Here is a 15845-nt window from a genome sequence, read left to right as displayed (position 1 = left end):
CCCATAATGTCTAACTGTGAAATGTGTAATTCCAATACAGGAAACTATTTGCTACCTGGGGAGATGTCAAAAGTAGAAGTAAACCCCACATCTGACCCTGTGGTTAAAGTATAGACATGCTAAGAATATTATATAAAATTATATTATTATAAACTCTCAGGGTATGCATAAAGCATAAGTGATTTTCATGCATAGATTGTGTCCCATCCCCAAATATCTTATATTTATGTAACTATTCTTAAGTAAAAAAAATCTCAATCCCAAATATTGTAGTCTCATTCATTTCAGATAAGAGATACTCAAATTGTATTAAATATCAGTCTGAGTATCCTCAAACTTGGCCCTTTGAATCTTTTAGATGTCAATCCCCCCAACCTCCAGTCTAGGTCATTATCTGCAGTTAATCTTCATTGTCAACTTGAATGGATTTAGATTGCCTAGGAGACACACACACAGCTGTCATTATTAGGGCATTTCCAGAGAAATCTAGTTGAGGGTGGGTGATCTACCCCAGCTTTGGCAAAGGGTTCTGGACTAGATAAAAAAGAGAAAAGGAGAAAGTAAACCGAGCAGCATCCTTCATGTCCATTTGCTTCCTGACGGTGGTTGTAGTGTGACCAGATGTCTCACGAACCCACTGTCCAAGGAGCCACAGTCACCAGCATACCTTCATTACCACAACGGACTGTTCCTTCAGACTGTAAGCCCAAACGACCCCTTTCTTTCTTATGCTGCTTCCATCCCAGTAATGAAAAAGGTGACTAACATATCCAACTCCAGGTCTTTAGTGGGAGGTCTCTGTCAGAACTGGCTACGGTGATGAGTAAGTCCCCAGGTTCTGTGCCCCACTTGCAGCCCAAACCATCTCAGAGAAAGAAATAGCAGAATATGTTGGAGGACCAGCTAGGCAAGTTCTGGTGATTGGGACAACAAGGACTCAGGGTTTGGTCAAGAGCCTCATGAACTGACAAGTGAAGTCCATGTGGAAGACAGTGTTGAGGAAGACTGTGGGGACCATGTCAGTGAGCTAGGACCGTGATTCCGACCTTTTCCTCCTTAACCCTGTGTATGCTCGAGTGAGCTGATGCACACAGCATGAGTACAGATACCCACCAAGGCCAGAGAGCATCAGTTCCCCCAGACCTAGCGTGACTAACTCGGTAAACTGTCTACTCTAGGTTACTTTCTGGCCCATATGTTCCAGTTAGACTTGGGGTTGAGGTCTCTGGGCTCCCATTTCTGGCACTGGAGAGGATGCTGACTTTATAAAAGCTATGGATTAGAAGGACGGCCTGAGAGTTTTTGAAAAAAAAAAAAACTTGAAGCTAAAAATCCTTGAACCCTGTGGTTTTACTTTCATAAAAAGAAGAAAGACCCTGATTTGTCTGGGGTTGGATTTGCCTCCCAACATCAAAACAGATGATGGTTTAACCAACCTGGTAATTTTGTTGATTTTTATAATGACTTTGATGACTAATCCTTAGTTCTTTGAGTAAGCGTCTACAGTGAACATTAAGGAAGGCAAATCATTTGCTCTGCTTGAACTGTATGTTTTCTTGCCCCCAAAATCTAATGGTTTACAGCAAGAAAGGACACAAAGCAACACTTTCAGAGGTTCTGTTTATGCTTTATAGGCAAAAGGAATTATTGATTGGCTTGAACGACAATGTGTCTGCTATAAAATTGTCTGTATACAAGAAGTTAAACTGGCCTTGAATTATATTGAACTTTCTCTATCGCAGCAAGAAGAAATATTGAGAGGTTGTGAGGACTGTAGTCAATTGAATGCTCCAGCTATTTCAGGTCTAGCCAGATACTTGCTTACGTTATTGTGACTTCTTTATAAAGTACATAGTTATATTTTCTTGACTTAGAAAAATATGAGCTGTTTGGCAAATATAACTTAATCGTCCATGATTCAGGCTCATGGTGATTCAGTGGTCATTAAGAACTTGAATTGTCCTTGTGTCATCAGACAGGCAGGAAAGGTTGGGCTAAATCCAGGGTGACCTCAGGGCTTCCCTAGAAGTTATTTCTGGGAGAAACTTCTAAACACAACTCTTCTCCCACCCCACCCCTTCTTAAAGTTCATTGCAGGGAGTCAGGGACAAACACTTCTTGGTTTTTCAGTAATTTGATAACCAAAGACCTAGTTTCTGAATATTTGAATACACAAGAAGTGAGACTTACTTTGCTGTTAGTTATACAATTTAATCATTAGAGTTCTAGTTGGTGTTTGCTCCCATACACTCGCTGTGCAGAGGGTGAACATGCGTACCTAGCTATGAAAGCACAAGAGAGGTACTGATTTTCACTGCCTCTTTCATTTCTTATAATTGGAGCTATGCTTGTGTGGTGCAGGCCGGCCGAAAGGCTCACTACAGATGATGAGGCCAGTGTCACTCTGAAGGCTGGGAGGAGGAAGGGGACTTGAGCTCAGGGGTCACTATGCTCATTGATTTCATGTTACAGTGAAGTTTCCAAAGCCCTTAAGGTTGAGGGTGGATCTGACATTGCCATCCTACCCTCAAGCTAGACTTGAATGCCCCAGGGCCCAGAGAGGCCTTCTGGTCAAACTTTGCAAGTCCCCCTAGCCTTCAGACAGTAGCCTGATGGAGAAGGGAGAAGTGCCAGAGTCGGAGAGACCTGGGTTTGGATCTAGATTGGGGTTGGCCTAGAAGGATAAAATGTAAGAACAGATCGATTGCTACTTATTCTCCTTACAGCCTTACAGTCTCCCCTCACCCTGCAGAACAATGAAGTTTGTTACGTATTTAGCATGAAGACATTTTGCACAGTGTAATGAATAGTTTTTAGTCTACCCATTTGAAACGTGATGGCCATTTATTTGGGTTTCACCATCTTTTTCTTTTTAAAGATTTATTTTATGTATATGAGAACACTGTTACACTCTTCAGATATACCAGAAGAGAGCATCAGATCCCATTACAGATGGTTGAGAGCTACCATGTGGTTGCTGGGCATTGAACTCAGAAACTCTGGAAGAGCAGTCAGTGCTCTTAACCACTGAATCATCTCTCCAGTCCCAGGTTTCATTGTCTTAATTACCTCATCTTTAGGCTTTTAACTTCTTGGTGTCTGGACTGATACTGTCTTGAGACTTGGCTCCGGTCAGTCTGCTTCTGCCTGCTTTGTGGGGACAACAGAGCCTGCACTCTTCTCCCAATGCTGTTGTTAAAGTCCTCACGGCCAGAGGCTCCTCTGCTCCAAGAGGTAGCCCATCTCAAGGAGTCAGAGCAGCACAGGGCATTGCGACTGGATGAGGAATATTATTCAAAGACCCTTTCCTTTAAAGTTAACTTGTGCTAAAGTCCTTTCTTCACTGATAGTAACAGACAACTGCACACATAAAAGCCTCCAGAAGAGCAAAAATGCAGGCATCTAAAATGTCCCTCATAGAAAGAACTGGAAGAGCTTGAAGGGGCTCGAGACCCCTTATGAACAACAATGCCAAGCAACTAGAGCTTCCAGGGACTAAGCCACTACCTAAAGACTATACATGGACTGACCCTGGGCTCCAACCTCATAGGTAGCAATGAACAGCCTAGTAAGAGCACCAGTGGAAGGGGAAGCCCTTGGTCCTGCCAAGACTGAACCCCCAGTGAATGTGATTGTTGGAGGAGGGCAGTAATGGGGGAGGGTGGGGAGGGGAACACCCATAAAGAAGGGGAGGGGGAGGGATTAGGGGGATGTTTGCCCGGAAACCGGGAAAGGGAATAACATTTGTAATGTAAATAAGAAATACTCAAGTTAATAAAAAAAAATGTCCCTCATAGAATCATGTGTTTGAATGCTTGGTCATAGGAGTGGCACTATTAGGAGGCCTTGCTGAAGTAGGTGTGATCTTGTTGGAGGAAGTGTGTCACTCTGGAGGCAGGGTTTGAGGCTTTATAAGCTCAAGCCAGGCCCAGAGACATAGTCTCCTTCTGTCACCCGTGGATCAAGATGCAGGACTCTTGGCTCCTACAGCATCATGCCTGCCTGCACACTGCCATGCTTCCTGCCACGACAATGGACTAAACCTTCAAGTGTGTGAAACCCTGGGAGTGTTGCATGAGATTTCTAGAAGAAACTGCTATCCCGAATGGAAAGAACTCGGCAAATTTAAAACCAAAACTGTTGCCAAAGATTAGTTACCAGTTAGCACCTCAGCTGCTTATCTTTCCTGTCTGTGAAATGTTTCACTTCATAATTTTAAGCTGTTCTTTTTTTTTTATCATGTCAACTTTTTTTATTACAATAATATGGCCTACTGTGTGTTAATTATATATATATGTATATATATATATCCCTATTTATCTCTGCAAGTCCCCCCAAGAGCACCAAAGAAGTGGTAACGTAATAGCAGTGTGACCATGCTAGGCTAAGTATTAGTTGTCATATGTAATCTGGGCACCCACTGATAGGATGGCATGGATAATTTTTTGAATACCAAGGAACAAATCTATGGTTTGACCACAAAACTGAGAAAGTGGTTTCTGAAACTAGGGCTGCAAGGTACAGTTGAGCAAGACACTCCTTGTCCAGGGCGTGCGACTGGAGCTGCAGATGGGCTCGGTGGCACTTTTGGAAGAGGCCTACCATTTTCTCGCCCACCTGCCCAGAAGAGCACCATTTCAAATTGTTTGCTGTCTTGCAGTTCACCAAGTGGCAAAGAGTGCTTGCTTCAGTCCCACACAAGTGCATCATGTATGAGCTGGAGTATCTATCAGTCACAATAAGAATTAGGTCTATGTTGTACTTAGATGAATTTGGGCCTCAGAGAGGTCAGACAGGAAGACGAGATGTCTTCAGTGAAATAGAATACGAGACTTAAACAATGTCTCAAACAATAGGTGTGTGTGGCGTGGGTAGAGGGTGGCATGTGGTTAATTGTCTAGGCAATCCCAAGCTAAAGGCATTTGGAATAAGAAACTTCACTTTTGTCCCTTTGTTCTGGATTGCTACTTTCCCTGAAGGCATTTAACCAAATAACCCAGCTAGGAGTGTGTAACAGTATTAGCTCAAATTGCACTGTGTTCATGGGCTAATGGAAGAGAAATGAGTTTCCCTAGATAGACTTTAAACCACAACCATATTGCCCCAGTGTAAAGCTCATCTATATGGAAACTGAGCAACAAAATAGCCCAGTCCATTAGTGCCTAAAGAATTTTGCTACGGCACCTCCTTGCATCGAATATGGTCATGGCTGAACATTCCCAACTGTGTCTATTTTGATTTTCCTCAAATAATTCTCCCACATGCGCTAGTTTAATGATAATGTTCAGCTCACTTTTGACTGAAACCAGCATTAAAGGGATTTATGTCTATATTAAGCCTGGCTGTAAAACTTAATGAAATTTAACATTTCCCTGCCACTCCAAAAATTAAAAAAAGGGAGGGGGGGTGAAGCTCAGTCATGAGTTTGTTTGCAATTTTCCCTCATGTGCTCCAGGCTTCCAAGGTCATTTATGCTCTCTCTCCCAGGGTGCTCTCTGCGGTAGATTTGACTTCTTTCATTACGTCTTGGAAACTCTAGTGACTTCTCTAGGTACTGACACAGACTCTAGATACTAAGATGTATCTAGATATAGTGATGTAGCTGAATAGTAAAGATGGACGAGTGCCAGCATGCTTCAAGCCATGTCATTGTGACTGGATTTCTTGTGTTTTCCAAAGCTGAGTAGGTCTTGTCTGTGGTACTAGATACCACCCTTATCAGCAGGATTAGCGGAAGTGTCAAGCACTGAATCTAAGAGGAGATAGTGATAATGACAGTAATGATAATACTTTCTAAAGGTTAGCACACAGTGTCCCAAGCCAACAGTGTCTTCATTAGTTTTATAAGATTAGAACATTTTTCCCCTATAGGTATTTCTGTGAAGCCTGTGGTGCATATGTCAACGGAAGGGTAGGCAGTTGTTCAAAGAAATAGCCAAGGTATCCTTGGAGTCCCCTTTGTGATGGCTACTGTCATTGGCTCCTTCTATTGTGTTTAGAGCTCAGATGGCCAGTGATGCATAATATATTGGGATAGAATAAAGCTGATTCCACCCCCCCCACACCCCTGTGTGTGTTTTTTTGTGCATTTATGGGTAAACTTATGCATGTGTATGTGGAAGCTAGGACTGTGTTCCTTGGGTATTGCCTGAGTGCATGCGTGTGTGTGTGTGTGTGTGTGTGTGTGTGTGTGTGTGTGTGTGTGTGTGATGGTGAGGCAGGATCTCCCTCAACCTCCTCCCACCCCTGGAACTCACGAGTAGGCTAAATTGGCTGGTCAATAATCCCCAGGGTTCAGTTTACTCCCGCCCTCTCAGCACTGGGGTTACAAGCATGTTTTATGCTCTGGCTTTCTTTTACATGGATTCTGGGGACTGAACTCAGGTTTCATGCTTGCTTGGTGGTGCTCTATACCACCTGAGCTCTCTCAGTTCTGCCACATAAGCATGTGGTCCTTGGGGCTGACCTTGGGAAGCTGCTACTCATGGGAATTCATCTTCCAAAGACCATTTCAAGACAGGCTTTAAGACTCGGATGGGGAACAGTATACAACTTTGTTTTCAATAGTCACCACCTTGAACTGAGCATATCCTTCCCAGTGTGCCTATATTAAGTTTGACTGTAAAACTTAAGGAAGTCTAGCTTTTCTCCAGCATCCTGAACATTATTTACAGTCAGATTTGTTTGAAATCTTTCTTCTTCTACATATGGAGTGGAAGTCATGGTGGTATGAGCAGTTTCTACGAGGCTGTTAATCATGTCATTTTAATATTTGACAACTATGATCCATTTGTTAACCTCTCTTGGTGTTTCTTAAGCAATCATATATTGGAATGAAATTTCCAATGTGTTGGTAAGACTGTTTTTTTTTTTTTTTTGAGTGACCAGGATCTTAAGGATGATGCCCTTGCAAGTGGGATTAGTGCTTGTATAGGAGGCCCCAGAGAACTTGTTTGCACCTCACCACAGGAGGATGGTATAAGAAAGCACTAATAATGCAGACCAGGTCCTCAAAGACACTAGGTGTGCTGGCCTTTGTTGCTTATAAATTACTCAGTCTGAGCTATTTTGTTATAGCAGCCAAAATAAACAAAGAAACTTGGTTACTCTGTATGCTTTAAGTATTTAAAATAAGACCTTAAAAATGAAGGTCATGAGTGTTTGTTGGTTGTATGACGGTGCGATTTCTTTGAGAAGAAAATTGGCAATATCTATCAAAATAAAAACTGAACTATTTGACCTAATGGTCCCATCCCTAAGACTGTACTTTATGTTTGCATGTATACCTATGTGAATTACATATTTAATTGCACATTACACATTTGAGTTATTCAAGACGTTTATTCGTGTAATATTAAAAGACTGAAAGTATCCCAAATAATCGATATTGGGGGTCAGTTAAATAAAGCACAGTTCACTAAGATGTAAGACTCCGTCCCTCTGGCAAAGGGTGAAGAACAAGACTTGCAATAATCTCCCTCCCAAGGAATGTCGTTAAGATGTCAGTGTGCACAGTGGGATGTATGATGAACTCTTGTTTACGTGATGAGAGGCATATACTTTATAAGAAGCTCATAAAGTATGTAGAATATATAGAATGCAAAGAAGCACAAAGGCAAAGGCTAGGTGCTTTACCTCTGTGGAGAGGCACGTTATCTGGGTTGGAGGACGGCTTCGTTGCGTAACTTCCTAGTGCAAACGCTGCTTGTCATAGCAATAGCGCGCGACACACAGCACCACGCTATTATTTCATGCGAGAGACTCTTTCGGATGTTCTGTGTGCCATGGTTTCTCTTCACGATGCTCTCACTTACATGGCATTGAACATCACTCCTGTGCTACGAGCACATGTACTGAGGCACAGGGGAGCTGACAGAAGTCACACAGAGGATGAGGGAGAAAGCAAGGATTGGGAGGGAGAAGGCTGGCTCCTGGGCCTCCTCTTCCACTATAATCTTGATTTCTTCAAGCCGGAATCATAACCATAACTTTCAAGTGCACTGCTTAAAAGACAAGACTGACTCTCCACCAAATGAAAAAACAAAACCCAACTTAGGATCTTTACTCTGCAGAGCAACAATCGATCATTCTCTTTAAATCCAACCGTCATTCTGTTTAAATCTAAGCGTATAAATTGAGCTGATACGCTAACTTCCTTTACATCAAGACACACTTTACAAGAGCTGCGGACACACGTCTTTTCCTTTGCTAGGTCTATTCATTGTTCTTTAACAGCTTGGCTTTACTTAGTGAATTCTTTCATCTGAGGTTGATAGAATACCTTTTGGGCCTAACAATTGACAAGCAGGCTCCCGACAAGGAAGCTCTTGCTTTCCAAACTAGTTTGTTTGTTCTCTATTGGTTATGCTATTCTGTATGGAAGTAAAAAAAAACATTTTTTTTTAAAAATTGGATTTTGGAATGGTGAGATGGCTCAGCATTTAAGAGCAAGTACTTCTCTGGGGCTGGGGATTTAGCTCAGTGGTGGAGCGCTTACCTAGGAAGTGCTAGGCCCTGGGTTCGGTCCCCAGCTCCGAAAAAAAAGAACCAAAAAAAAAAAAAAAAAAAAGAGCAAGTACTTCTCTTGCAGAGGGCCCAAGGTTGATTTCCCCAGCACTCATGTTGGTCAGCTTACAACCAACTGACTTTAGCTCCAGAGCAACTGATAACCTCTTCTGGCCTCTGTGGATGACCACATCCACCTACACAAAGTCTCACAGAAACATGCATGCAAACACATAATAAAACCAGAAAAAAAAAACCCTAAGGCTGAACTCTGGATGAGACAAATAATACTCATGCTTGAATGTCTCAGAAGGTGAAATCTTGGACTCCCCTACCCCTTTTTTTCATTCCTGGAAGCTCTTCAGCATCATAATGGCTCCTGGGTTCTTAAGTACAGGTTGAAACTCATTGGCTGGGGATGGTATTTTGTAAGCTGCTGTAGCATCTCTAGAATGTGCACTAGTGTGCATGTGACCTCTAGAATGTGCACTAGTGTGCATGTGACCTCTAGAATGTGCACTAGTGTGCATGTCATGTGACAAATGCTTGCTCCGAAGCTTGTGCCGTTTTCAGAAGGCAGTGGGAATCTTTAGCACGTGGTGCCTCCTGAGAGTCCCAGGCATGCCTGTGAGGAGCACTGTAGGACCCTGCTCCCTCCTTTTCTTTCACTTCTAGTCTACGAGGTGAACAGTTGAGATGTGCTTCCTCCGGGTGGGCTCCAAAAGAATTGTCAGAAACCTCTAGAATCATGTGTGACAGACACTCATGAAGTACTTGATACTTTTCAGACATTGTGCAAGTCACAATGAACCAATAACAAGCCCTCAGCCTAGCTGTTTATTTGACCAACCTTCAGGGTGTCAACTCTAGTTGTGGAATTTTTAATCGAGTTGTTGATCATGTCAGGTATCAGTTACAGTAGCAGGAAGCTGACTAAGGTTGAGGCTTAGCTGAGGGCCCACTCCCCACTTTAAATAATCTACGGAAGGACTGTGGCTCCTTTAAAAGCATCCTTCCATCCTTACTATGTGACACAGTCTCTGCTAAGCGCTTCCTTGGTTAATACTCCCACAAACTTGCTAATCTTTGTCTAACAGAGGCAAGCATCAGTTTCAATCCTGGTGGCGTTTACAGTCAACCCCACTGCATCAGGATTGCTTTTCTATTTGAAATAGTGACTTGTTTTTTCCCTTTAAATTGTACCTATTTAATGTTAAAAAGTGAGTCAGTTTTAGAAGACATACTAGGTAAATTCTATGACCAGTCACAAAACATGCAGTTATGGCTGATAGATGGCTGGGAAATGTTGGAAGAAGGTAATGAAGAAATGTATAGCTCTGGTTATATATCAGCTGAGTCAACAATGACTCTGAAATTACTTATCTACATGAGAGGCTTTGAAAGAAATGGAAAAGGTATCATGCCCTGAGCTCTCCACAGAGCCGGATGCCATTATGACACAATGATTTCAGTCTTCTTCATCCTGAAGGTTGTTGGTCTTCAGGGGGTCCCCACCTATCCACACATCAATTCAGTTAATTGCTTATTCGACAGACATTTATGAATTACCCGATACTTTTCAGACACTGTGCAAGTTACAATGAACCAATAACAAGTCCTTGGCTCAGTTGTTTATTTTACTAACCCTCAGGGTATCAACTCTAGTTGTGGAAGCTTTAATTGTTAGCTACCAGTCAACAGTGAGTGATTCCTAGCTCAGGCGCATGAGAAAAATCACCCAGGGCTGGAGAGATGGCTTAGCCATTAAAAGCTAGGCTCATAATCTAAACTTCAAGAAAATCACCCAGAGAACCTTCAGAAACATAAATACTGGGGTATGTAAAAATGGAGTAGTGGTTAAGAGTCTTCTGCTCTTACAGGGGACCTGGATTGGGTTCCTAACACCCATGACAGGTGACTCATTACCATCTGTAGCTCTACTTCTGGGGTGTCTGATGCACCCTTTTCTGACCTCTGAAGTCACTGTACTCATGTGGTGCACATACACTTACAAATAAAAAATAAATAAAGGAAAAAAATAAATAAAAAAATAAAATAAATGCAAATATTGAACAGGGTGCTTTACGGCGACAAAAGAGCCTGTTATCCCTATTCTGTAGAGAAAGGACTGAAGGAACTGAAGGGGTTTGCAACCCCATAAGAACAACTACAATATCAACCAACCAGACCCCCAGAGCTCCCAGGGACTAAACCACCATCCCAAGAGAACACAGGGATGAACTTGTGGCTCCATCCACAGAGGATGGTTGTAGCAGAGGATGGCCTTGTCAAGCATCAGCAGGAGGAGAGGTCCTTGGTCCTGTCAAGGATCAAGCCCCAGTGTAGGGGAATGTCAGGGTGGGGAGGTAGGAGGGAGTGGTGGGTAGGTGAGTGAGGGAGCACCCTCATAGAAGAAAGGGGTGGATGGTGGGATAGCAGCTTTCTGGAGGGGAAACTGGGAAAGGAGATAACATTCAAACTGTAAATTAAAAAATGCAATTAAGAAAAAAAAAAAAAAGAGCAGAACCACGCCTCATTCCTCCTTGCCTACCGGTATCTTATCCTTACTTCCTTTAAAATCCTACTTAGCACAGGGACAAAACCTGCTAGGTGCAGCAAGATGCCATGATTTCCTCAAAGAAACCTGCCGTTGAGTTTCTCCTTTTGCTAGAAGGGCCTAAGGAGAAGGGAAAATGTCTTGTGAAATACCATCCCCATGACTAGTGAACCACTCCAGAAACCCAATGAAAGAGCATCTGACGGGGGCCGGCTTTCTGTGGGTGTTTCCCCCCCCCCCTTTCTGTAGAAAAGCCTCTGCCGTGGTTAATCTTATGAGTTTGACTGTACTTGGAGTCACCTAGGAGACACAACTCCAAACATGTCTTTGAAGGTATTTTTAGAGAGCTCTGTGTGTGGGTGGCATCATCCACTGGCTGGGGTCAGAGGCTGAAGAAAAAGGGAAAAGAAAGCCGAGCATCAGTATTCATCTTTCCCTGCTTCTTGGTTACAATGTAACCAGCCACTCCACTGTCCACCATGCTTCCCACCACAGGCTATATCCCTTCTCAACTCTATAAACTCTGAATGAATATAAATCTTTTTTTCCCCAACACAGTGGCTTTGGGCAGGGATGGCTTCTGTGGGAATTGGTTTTGTGAAATGATGATGATGATGATGATGATGATGATGATGATGATGATGATGATGATGATGATGATGGTGATGGTGATGATGATGGTTGTGGTGACGATGATGATGATGACCACGATGACGATGATAGTAAAAGTTCACTGTGAAGGGTGTTCTGCTGGTAAACACATTTTGAACACTAAGAGCCAAATTGTTTTTGTCCTTTCATGTTTAAAATAAAGTTTCTGTTAATACTTTAAATCACATCTAATTATAGGCAAAATGCTAAGTTGTATTAGCAGCAATAGGAGTTAAAGTCGTCCTTTTAGAATGTGCTTAAATGGTTGAGTGTGGTGACGAAGTCCTGTGACCTCAGTACTCAGGAGGCTGAGGCAGAAACTTGTAAGTTCAAGTCCAGCCTGGGGTACATAGTGAGACCCCTTTTAAAAACATTGAAAGCTAATCTTTATATCTCAATGCATGCTTTCCCTGCATCCTGCCTCTTTTCTGTGATAATGTTAACAAAAGGCAGAGACAAACTGAAGTTGGTATAGAGGGCTGTAATTTGGATTCCATCAGACGAAGCACAAACGGGTACTCATAAGGATGTTGTGACTCTGTGGTCAGACAGTATAAAAACGTGGCCCATGGGGCCCAAAGCAATTCTGAGATCACAACTGGATCTGATCCCTGCTCTATCACATGGGTGACAGTTCTAGAATAGTCCATTCCCCCAGCCTTGTGCCAGCTTTATTTCCCAGGGGCCTTTGTTGCTGAAATCTGTGTCACCCAGGATGACCAACTTGACTTTAAGTGAGCTGCGGCATGAACTACTTGTAGACAGACAATGCTTGTGTTGTGAATGGATTCCTCTACCTTCCACGAAAGCATTGCGTGTTTTACATTCTCTAACACCGAAATGAAATTTATTGTGAAAACAGGAAGCGAGCGGCTTGCTTCAGGGTAAGCAAGCCGGCTTCACTTCTGTATTCCTCACATAGGAAGGGGCTTCCAGAAGCCCCGGCTAATCTGAGGTGGACGGAAAAGAGGAGACACCGGATTCTGAAAGGCCGTTGTTTGGCCTTGGTAACTTCTTGAGAGAAGTAGAGAGGGTCACCTAGGATGGCTTTGGGGATGCCCTGCAGCTCTGGGGCAGAAGGAGAGAAGTCAGGAGCTGAGCAGAGCGTTCCTGCAGCGAAGGAACTGGCAGGCTGCAAGGTGCTGTGGCAGCGAGGAGCTGGCTCGGGAGGCGGTTCCTGGCTGGTTCTCACAGTTCCACAAAGTCTTACATCAGCAACCACACAATTTAACACCGAGACAGCAAGACTCAGCTCAGGGAGAACTGCAAGGTGATGGTGCAGCCGCGGCCTTAATTTGTCTTGTCAAGGTGGCGAGGTAGGAGTCAATTTGTGTTCCCTTTTCTCTAATTGGGTTTTCTTCCACACCATAGGTGTCGCTAGCTTGCACCCTTGGTAGGAGTTCTGTTTGCTTCTAGTGGCAGGTGAGGTCAAGGACACTACTTTTGAATCTGGATGCCCCAGGAGAGATGGAGTGACTAGTTTATGTCTTCCCTATCTCAATGATTATTCAACTTCAATGTCACCCCCCCTTTTGGCCCTAAAAATAGCAAAGATGAGTTCACCGATAGCTGAATCACCTCTTCCAAGGGGGGTGTCCTGGGTAAGTATCATTTATTAAGAATTTAATCTTAAACACATTTTATACAATGTTTTTTATTCACCTGTCAAAAGCACAGCTATGTGGATATAAGTACACCAGCCAGGGATCTGTGGCTATGACATGCGCACAGGTATGTCTCACGTGAGAATATCTGTGTGTATACTTCTGCCCAAACCCATCTCACTTGAGCCTCACTTTGAACAAGTTTGAGACCTGAACATTGTCATCCCCATTTCACAGGCCAGAAAACAGAGGCTCAGCAAGGCTGTGTGTAGGGCTTGCTCAAGGCTTTTCAGTTGGAAGAGCTGCAGAGTGCTAGAACTGACTTCTTTTGATGCAAACATGTTCACTTTCCAGCATGAAGAATGACATTTGCAGGGCATTTTGGTGGTAAAGAGGAGAGAAAAGAAATGCTTGAATCCACAAGACCAGGCTTAGCCCCACTAGCTCAGTGTGAGGAGCAGGGACATCAGGACCTAAAATGTGTAAATGACCACAGGATGTGGACAGACAGTGGGGAAGGCCTCTGGGCTTTGACTGTACCCACTCTCATATCCATAATAAATCAAAGATGTGCCCACAGACTTCTCTCGGCTGTCTTTGTATTTTGTGCAGTTAATCTCTGCTTTCATGGTTCTTTGGGAAGGACAACTTTGCTATGAGAACATGAGAATAGAAGGCCGTGACCTTGGGAGCTGAGTGGGAAGGAAGCACAGGCAGCCTATAAACACCACAGTGTTTACAGCTGAGGAAAAGCTAAGGGCATTTGTTCCCTTTGATGAAGAAGTTGAGACTTACCTTTGAATGAGACTGACTTTATGTTCCCTGCTAATGTGAAATGTGGCCAAAAAAAGAGAGAAGTGATCCCCAACTGTTCTGGAGAAAGATTAAATGTGCTCCCGCTACCTTTCACAGCGATTCATCATTTTAATTGGTTTTGATGCCAAAAACTTTGACAGCATTTGCTGATGGGAATCCAACTTCATAATTCATAAACTATGGAAAAGTGATTACAGCTTCGTTTGGAGGCTGTGCACACACCTTATTAAGTTGCTACAAGATGGAATATCAGATTCACATGAATCACACCATCCCCCTCACGCTCTGGGTTCTAGCGGGTGAATTATACAGAATCTCCTGGGAGGCAAGTGTTCAGGTCTAGACTCTTCGCAGATGACAGGCTCCTGACTCCTGGCATTTGCTGACATCCCTGTGATCTCCAGTGTTCTCGGTGCTTTTAAGAACCAGGAGGAAAGAGTGTCTGACTTCCAGGCCCTCAACAGCTTTCATGCAAGTTCATCCCAGCATCTTCTTAGGCTGTCCAGAACCCAAGACTCTGTTCAAACCACAGAGGCCAATGACTCACTCTCTGCCCTCTGTTTCTTTCATTTTGTATCACAGAACATCCTGTTCTTGTGCCCTGAAAAACCCCTTTGTCTATTCCAAGCTTGTGTGTGTGTGTGTGTGTGTGTGTGTGTGTGTGTGTATGTGTGTATGTATAAAGTCCCCTTCTATGTGTGTTTATGTGCATATGTGTGTCTCTGTGTGTGCATATGTGTGTATGTATGTCTCTGTGTGTGTGTGTGTGTGTGTGTGTGCGTGCGTGCGAGCGTGCGTGCCTGTGTATGTATGTGTGTTTTCCTAATTCTATTTTGCATTTCTTCTCAATGTTGGATTTCATTCCCCAGATTGTTCTTCATCTCTAGAGCTGTCATAATCAAGACAAGTACTGGCTTCTTAATTTATCAATGTTGTTCATGGTCTGTTTATTCTCTCTAGTTAGAGGTTACCTTTTTTTTAAAGGGCCATATGGTAAATGAGGACCTGTGTTACATCGGCCTTTATTGTGGGAAAAGAATCACCAATGATGCATAAATGGGTGTGGCTGTATTAATGTTTTACCTTCCTTTCTCTCCTTCTTTCTTTCTTTCTTTCTCTCAGGATAAAGATTAAAAAAAAAAATGGAGTGGCTAGGCTGCTATTTATAGAACTTGCCTGTAGGGGGCTGAGTCTCCTCCACGGATAGGTTGAGACTATAATTCTGATATAGAAGCCCAGGTTCTTCTAACCACTAATGAAAATGACCCCAGTCTCTTTGCTCGATAGGACAAATCCTAATTCCAATGGCTGCTATTCTTCTGAAGCCAGGTGAAGAGACAGACACAGAGACATCAGAAGGGAATGTAAAGATAGGGTCTGTGCCAGAACAACTATGTGGGCCAAGCAATGCTAAGGCTGGCCAGCAGCTACAGAAGCCAGAAAAAGCATGGGTCAGGCTCGCTGCTGTGTGGCGTGACCACAGTGATCACAGCTTGGCTTTGTATATGGCCCACAGGCCTGGGAGAGAATGTGCTGTTTAAAGCCAGCCAGGTGTGGCCATAACAGTCCCAGGAAACACAGTTGTGGTCCTGGTGCCTTGTTCCCACTGTGCTGCAGGCATCCCCACTGGTGCCTGGTCTCCCCCTGTTTTTTATTCATTTGGAACTCTCTTCTTCCTTAATGTGCTAAGTGGAAGTGAGCTGATATATCTT

General features: G+C 43.4%; 1 protein-coding gene across 1 annotated transcript in view; it reads right to left on the bottom strand.

Moving 5' to 3' along the window:
- The window catches only part of Pcsk2 (proprotein convertase subtilisin/kexin type 2), a 302691-nt gene that overhangs the window by 87958 nt on the left and 198888 nt on the right, over positions 1-15845 (bottom strand). The gene's annotated exons all lie outside the window — the stretch shown is intronic.

The sequence above is a fragment of the Rattus norvegicus genome, chromosome 3 (assembly GCF_036323735.1).
Source record: "Rattus norvegicus strain BN/NHsdMcwi chromosome 3, GRCr8, whole genome shotgun sequence".
In the NCBI taxonomy this organism is placed as follows: Eukaryota; Metazoa; Chordata; class Mammalia; order Rodentia; family Muridae; genus Rattus; species Rattus norvegicus.
This window is presented reverse-complemented; position numbering and strand designations above follow the sequence as displayed.